This window comes from Oryctolagus cuniculus, chromosome 13, assembly GCF_964237555.1.
Source record: "Oryctolagus cuniculus chromosome 13, mOryCun1.1, whole genome shotgun sequence".
In the NCBI taxonomy this organism is placed as follows: Eukaryota; Metazoa; Chordata; class Mammalia; order Lagomorpha; family Leporidae; genus Oryctolagus; species Oryctolagus cuniculus.
The window spans coordinates 8,308,898-8,317,144 of NC_091444.1; positions in this window are offsets into that span (position 1 = coordinate 8,308,898).

Consider the following 8,247-nt stretch of genomic DNA (forward strand, 5'->3'; position numbering starts at 1 on the left):
AAAGATAGAAATTACCAGGCTGGTTTCAACAACAAAGTAAGACAAAAAATGATGTTTATCTCAGATTCCACATACAGAGTGAGATATATTCTGCAAATGTAAAATGAAATCCAAAATAGCCACATCAGTATTAAGCATCCCTGAAAGGTAAGTTGCATTTCCAAGAATAAAGAAATGTATTTCACAATGACAGACTATCTATTTGCCAGGAGGTAACTAAGATTGTGAAGCCATAGTCTCTTAATAGGAACAATTCTAAAATCAGATCAGAAATTCCTGACAGGACTAAAGGTAGAAATAGGGAACAAGCCCCAATACACCTCCTAATTTTTAACACCAGTCCTTTAAGAATTGCCAAGCAAGTTGACAAGTCATGATATGAAAAACAACATCAATCAAAACAGTCAAACTAATATTTATAGAACATTCTTCTATAGAATAAGCATCATTTTCAGGTCTTTATAGACTATTCATCCATAAAGGCCATGTACTTGACTGTAAAGTAAGTCAATATATTTAAGTGATTATAATTTTAGAATCTATATTCACTGACAACAACAAAGGAAAATTAAACTCAGCAATAATAGCTCTAGGAAAAGTCCATACAAGGCAATAAAAACATATCTAAGGAACAGATGGTTTAAAAATAAAATAGCAACAGTGATTAGAAATACTTCATACTTAATAATAAAATTCACTTGTCAACTCTTGTGGGGAGCAGATCTAGTAGATACGCAAAACCCGGGATAGTTCCTGGGAGTCGTGTAATCTCCCCGTCTGGGGGTCCTCAGTCACATGCCATGCAAGGAGGCACAGACACACACCACAGGCAGCTGCACAGGGGTGTTTCAGATGACTTTCAGCCAGTCACGAAGTGCCAAGATTGGGGGTTTGCAGTGTTACACAGGGATTTCAGGAATCCCTGGCCAAGACAATGATATTTGAGCAAACAGTTAAAAACGGAAGGGGTTGGTTGTATGAACCTGGTTTGGGAATAGCAATTCTCAGGAAGAAAAAACGGGCTTCAAGGGCCCTGTCTGGAGGATATATCCAGTGTTTCTGAAGAACAGCAGAGCCCAGTGTGAGTAGACCAGGGTTATCAATAAAGAAAAGTAACCAGTGGGGTCAGCGGGATAATGGGTTCATATGTTGGACCTTTCTGGCTACCCCAGAGACTAACCAGCCCAGACAACAGCAAATGGTGGCTTGGATGAGGACATGTGCAGTGGCATGCAGAAAAATATTCTAATTTGGATGTACAGATATTCAGAGAACTGTAAGAGGAAAAGTCAAAGATTACACAAAATGTTTGTCCCCGTCATCCAGAACATTGTATTTGTTATTTGGACATATTGAATTGAGCACATATTAATTTTGAAATGTTAATTAAATATCTAAATTGAGTACAATTAACATAGTTGGATAACATACAAGAATATGGAGTCAACAATGTAATAGACGATGTTTCAAAGTCATGAAAACCTGATGAGATAACAAAGAAAAAAAAAATCAAAGACAGAGCTTCAGGGACAGGCTCGCCAATGAAGAAGCCTGCACACCTATCGAGTGTCTGGGTCCAACACCTGCCGCAGCGGCTGACTCCAGATTCCTGCTGATGCAGACCCGGAGAGGCAGCGGCAGGGACGCGACTAGCATGTGGGAAATCTGTCTCCTTCCTTCTCTCTCCCTGTAGAACAAAAGTGTAAAAATTAAATTCTAAGTTTAATTGAAAATTAAAAACACCTGACCTTCAGCATGCTAAGATGAAGAAATTAGTGCCTGAAGAACACAACACAGGCAGATGAGAGATAACGTCAATGCAGTACAAGGAAGCCCAGAGTGTGTTCTATAACCCAAGGGAAGGAGCTCTTCTAGGTAGAAGCTCTGAGCAAGTCCTCCAAAGAGGATGAATACTGAGATTGATCTCTGATCAATATTTACTGTTAAACAAATACTAATGCTGGCCGGCGCCGTGGCTCACTAGGCTAATCTTCCGCCTGCGGCCCCAGTATCCCGGGTTCTAGTCCCAGTTGGGGCACCGGATTCTGTCCCGGTTGCTCCTCTTCCAGTCCAGCTCTCTGCTGTGGCCCGGGAAGGCAGTGGAGGATGGCCCAAGTGCTTGGGCCCCTGCACCCGTGTGGGAGACCAGGAGGAAGCACCTGGCTCCTGCCTCTGAATTGGTGAAGCGCTCCAGCCTTCGTGGCCTTTTGGGGGGTGAACCAACGGAAGGAAGACCTTTCTCTCTCTCTCTCTCTCTCTCTCTCTCTCTCTCTCACTGTCTAACTCCGCCTGTCAAAAAAAAAAAAAAAATACTAATGCCCTTCCACCCAAAATAGTAAAATGAGACCAGTTTTAGTAATCCTAGGGTACTTTGAGTCTTTGCATTTCAAAGTTTTCTCCATCCCTAGCTCCACAATATTTTAGAGAAGGTAACAAGCAAGAAGCATTGTTTTGGCTTCGTGCCAATAATTCTTTTAAAATGAGGCAGTCAAGAACCCACCTGTGTCAGCTGCAAGTTACACTGCAGATTGTGCAGAAATTTGATTTTAATGTCATAAGTCTATTATTTTTGATTAAATAAATCAACATTTTGTTCCTTTTAATAATTGCAAACCAGCAATTTCTGCTAAGAGAAAAATGTGGCATATTCTTCTGTGTCCTCTATGATATTTCAATGTTCCCATTGCTTTATAATTAAATTTGGCTTTAAGCCTAAAGTTATTCGGCCCAATGATGCAATTTGTCAGTTTTATGTGTAACTTCCAAATGCTTTTAATGTGTTTTATGCATGTAAAACTAGCAGGACAAGTCCCTGAAGATTGTGAGAACAGATTTTTGAATTACATGGTGAATTTTTATTCCTGAAATATTGACTTTTCTACTCAGGAAATGATATTGAATGCCCTGTGGATATGATGTGTAAAATGAATATCCAAGTAGAGCTGAGGATTGCAGAGCTGGAGCTAACTGTGTTACTCACCGAGAAGCAGTCCTAGGAGTGACTGGGAACTCTGTTTGCAGTATAACACTTTCGGTCATGTCTACTGCTTTGCATGGTAAAGCAACAGCTCAGATTGTTGCATTAATCAACAATTCTCAGTCAATCACCAACTTACTGAAGAACCATTTATGAAGTACATAGTATTTATCTTAAGATACAGGCTGCAAAGGATATAAAAGAAAACACTGTTTATTTTCTATTCTTCAGAAACCTAATTGCAGACACATGGTGATGGTGGGCAAAATAAAGAACAATGCTATGAGTGCTTATATTAGAAACTCTCTTGGGTATCTTTGATTCCAGCACAGGGAAACGTCAGTGTGATTTAGGATTTCAAGGAAAACATTATGGGGAGAGGTTACCCAGACTTTTTCCTTGTGGGCAAGGAAAATCCAATTCAGAAGAGGGCTGTGAATATTTGGTGTTTCCACCAATTAGAGTATTTAATTCCTGGCCCTCTGCAGTCCTTTGATGGAAAATATCTTGGCGACTCTTCAGAGAAGGAACATGATCCAATGACCTGGTGATCTAAGTGGGCAGAAGATTGTCACCAATAAATGTAAAAAGGATGGAATATTCAGGAAAATGCAGCAATGACATTGCTTAGAATGGAGAATCAGTGGTAAATAAACCAAGAGTAATAGGGTTTCACTTGCTTCATAATGTATCTAAGCAGAATGACTTCTAAGAGAAGAACATTTGGGGCTGGTGTTACAGTGCCAACATTCCATATGGGCGCCGGTTCAAGTCTCGGCTGCTTCACTTCCAATCCATCATGCTGCTATGGGCTGGAAAAGCACCAGAGGACAGTCCAGGTCTTTGGGCCCCTGCATCCATGTGAGAAAATGGGGGAGGCTCCTGGCTCTTGACTTCAGTTTGGCCCAACCCTGGTCATTGTGACCATTTGGGGAGTGAGCCAGCAGATGGAAGATCTCTCTCTCTCTCTCTCTCTCTCTCTGTCTCTCTGTAACTATACCTTTCAAATAAATAAATAAATGTTTTTTTTTGAAAAAGACAGATGAATATTTGCACAATGATGATTTCCATTATATTACTAAAATTCAAATATCCACTTAGGTTTAGATAACTGTCATATGAATAAATAACTATCAAGACTGGGACATGCTCAATCTGACTTGCCCCAAATGGTAGAGTTAGAAACGTGCCAGGGGATTCCAATACAATCCCATCAAGGTGGCATGTACCAATGCCTTCTCACTAGTCCAAGTGATCAATTTCTGTTCACAATTGATCATAATGATAGGTCTAAGAGTCAAAGTGATCACATAAACAAGACTAGTGTCTGTGAATACTGATAGAATAAAAAAGGGAGAGAATGATCCAACATGGAAAGCAGGATACACAGCAGACTCATAGAATGGCAGATATCCTAAACTGTACTCTGGCCTCAGAATCAGCCCTTAAGGCATGTGGATCCGGCTGAAGAGCCCATGAGAGTATTTTAGGCATGGAAAGCCAAGACATCCTGGGAAAAAAAAATGACCTAAATGAAAGTTCTCTGCGAGTGAGATCCCAGTGGAAAGAACAGGTCATCAAAGAAGGAGGTACCTTTCTCTGAAGGGAAGAGAGAACTTCCACTTTGACCATGGCCTTGGCTAAATAAATTTGGAGTTGGCGAACTCAAAAGGTCTCCATAGCCTTGGCAACTCATGACAAGAGCCTAGGGTGATTACTGACGCCATAAACAATAGTGTCAATTTGTTAAGTCAACAACAGGAGTCACTGTGCACTTACTCCTCATGTAGGATCTCTGTCCTTAATGTGCTGTACATTGTGATTTAATGCTATAACGAGTACTCAAACAGTATTTTTCACTTTGTGTTTCTATGTGGGTGCAAACTGTTGAAAGCTTTACTTAATATATGCTAAATTGATCTTCTGTATATAAAGATAATTAAAAATGAATTTTGATGTGAATGGAAGGGGAGAGGGAGCGGGAAAGGGGAGGGTTGTGGGTGGGAGGGAAGTTATGGGGGGGAAACCATTGTAATCCATAAACTGTACTTTGGAAATTTATATTCATTAAATAAAAGTTAAAAAAAAAAAAGACTGTACCAGGATGAAGCATTTAGCTTAGCAGTTAAGATGTAGATATTAAAGTGCCTAGGTTTCATTTGCAGCTCTGGTTCCTAACTCCAGCTTCTTGCCAATGCTGACCCTGGGAGGGAGCAGAACTGGTTAAGTAATTGGGTTCCTATCATTCAAATAGGAGTCCTGTGTTGAATTTACGAATCCTGGTTCTAAATGGCCACAATGGCTTAGGCTGGTAGAAGCTGAAGCCAGGAGCCCAGACCTTCAGCTGGGTGTCCCACATAGTTAGCAGTAGCCCAAATACTTGGGCCATCTTCCATTGATTTCCCAGGTACGTTAGCAGGGAGCAGGGTTGAAAGCAGAGCAGTGGGATTCTGGTGCTCTGAAATGGGCTGCCAGCATTGCAGGCAGCTGCCTGGCTTCCTGTGCCACAGTGCAAGCCCCATGGAAATGGACTGACTTTCCAGCTATCTGCTGGAGCTGGGTCCAGTCTTGGTTACTGCTGTCATTTAGAAAGTGAGCTGGTAAATGGCCTCTCCCTCTCTGCATGTGTGTGTGTCTGTGTCTTCTCTGTCTCCAAATAGAATGAATATAATATTCAATACATTTATGTTAAATATAATACCTATAATTATTTAAGTATAATGTTTTATATAGATTTACATTTTTATACAAAGAGAGAAGAGAGGAAAGCAGAGTCCAAGCAATAGGTTAATTTGCACTACTGTTCTGATAGAGCTCAGAATTGGCACAGAGCCCCACTCAGAGCCCTCTCACTTAGAAGGCGGAGATTTGGGAGTTTGAGATAAAATAAAGAAAAGAGAAACCTAGGGATGGATTAGGGAATGTTGCAAGTTAGGCATCTTAAAGATTTGTCCAGTTTTCCACTGATCTACAAATATAAGGACTGATTGAAATGAGTTTCATAGTTGAGTGGCTAGTGATACCTAAGCAACAGAGGAGCATGAAAATATTCTCTAGAATGTAGCTCTATAAAAACAAGAGGACCACATCTATAGCAGAATAGTACAGAACCACACTGTTTCCTCTGCAGCACAAGCCATGATGAGAAGTTCTGAATGTCTAAACGCAGGCATGAAACAGTAAATAATGGTCCTGACCTTCGGGGCAAGGACAGCTGACATCATTCCCAATCTACAGATGCTGGGGCTGACCCTACTCTGCTTTCTGAGCCAAGAATGAAGGTAACAGTCAATTTTTCATAGACTCAGCAAATAGTAAATACTTGTTATTTCTTGCTTTCGTTGGCTTTGGAAACTGAGACCATCTGTGTCATTCTCACTGAAATTTTGCATAGGAAAAATGAGACTATAAACCAACAAATTACTTCACTGTTTATTTCAGAAAATTCCTGAAGATCAATTTATTGAAGACAAAAACATTTTCACCTGAGCAAACATCACATATCACAGAAGAGTTTGTTCACTTCATCACTATCTTGGTACTGCAGGCACCAATGCTAACTATATTATAGCATCAGCTTTGCTCAGCGCCAATCTCCTGCACATCTTCGAAGATCCACTTTACAAAGCTTGAGGTCAGATTTTAAAGGCTTCCTCAAAACCCACTTCTATCTCATTCTGTTCATATCTCACATCTTGTTCAATCCATTCTATAATGAGTTATGATTAGTTTATGTTTGCATTTGAGAGTAGGTTGTGAGGTGATAGCAAAATACAACACTTTTCTGAGAGTTGATGCCTTTTTTTAAAAAAGATTTATTTATTTCAGTGAAAGGCAGAGTTACAGAGAGGCAGAGAAAGAGAGACAGAGAGAGAGAGGGAGGGAGAGAGAGAGAGATCGTCCAACTTCTGGGTCACTCACCAAATGACTACAATGGCCAGAAGTGAGTCAGTCCAAAGCCAGGAGCCAGGAATCTCCTCTGGGTCCCACACACCTGTGCAGGGACCCAAGCACTTGGGCCATCCTCTGCTGCTTTCCCAGGCCATAGCAGAGAGCTGGATTGGAAATGGAGCAGCTGGGATTCGAACTGGTGCCCATACGGGATGCTGGTACTGCAGGTGGCAGCTTTACCTGCTACACCACGGCGCTGGCCCTAAGTTGATGCCTTTCTGGCTTTTCTTCTTGGCTACAGTGCTAGTGCTAGTGCGGTGAAATCAAATAGGGGCATATTTCATAGTCTATCAGCCATCTATTAGTGTTTATATATATATATATGTGTATTTTTATATATGTTATTTATATATGTATTTGAGAGATATAAAGATAGAGACAGATGGAGAAAGAGAGATTTTCCATTTATTAGTCCATTCTCCAAATGACTGGAACAGTCAGGACTAGGTCAAGGCTGGAACCAGGAGCCCAATTCATATTTCCCATATGCATGACAGGGACCCAACTCCTAGGGTTGTCACCTAGTTGTCACCCAGAGGCTGCACTGGTACCAAGCTGGAAACAGGAGCTTCAGCTGGAAATTGAATATGGACACTCTAATATGGGATGCTGTTGTCTTAACTGCTACGCTAAATGCTTGCGCCTTATAGATGTTTTAATTTTTATTTGTTTTCATTTTGTCAGAAAGAAAAAGAGTTGGAGACAGAGAGAAAAAGGATCTTACATCCTCTTGTTCACTCTTTAATTGCCCAAAACAGCCAGGGGTAGGTCAGGTTGAAATCAGGAGTTGAGTGTGATTTCAATGCATGTCTCCCACATGGCTAGCAGGCATGCAACTATTCAAGTCATCACCATCTCCTGCTTCCCTGGGTGCACTTCAACAAGAAGACAGAAGCAGAAGCAGAGCTGGGACTTGTTCCCAAGCATTCATATACAGGATTCAGGCATCTCAATGACTGCGCCAAACGCCTGCCCCTGTAGATATTTTAAACTCAGAAATGTGTAACACAAAGTCCTGAACAAACTGCTGCTGTTATGTATAAAGCCATCCAGCAGACCTCTCAAACAAGAGGAATTACCCAGTATTACAAAGAGCCAGAAGGTAAATGTGGATTCTAATGTACAAAAGATCAAAATTCTAAATGATGTACTACATGCATAAGAAGAAAGAAACCAAGCAACTAAACTATTATTAGTTATCATGAATAATTCACCAACTAAAGAATCATCAATACTACCAACAAGAAAATTTGTGATTTTAATTAATGTTTAACAAACTGGAACCATTCTGCCTTATAGCGCATGATAAATGACAGGGA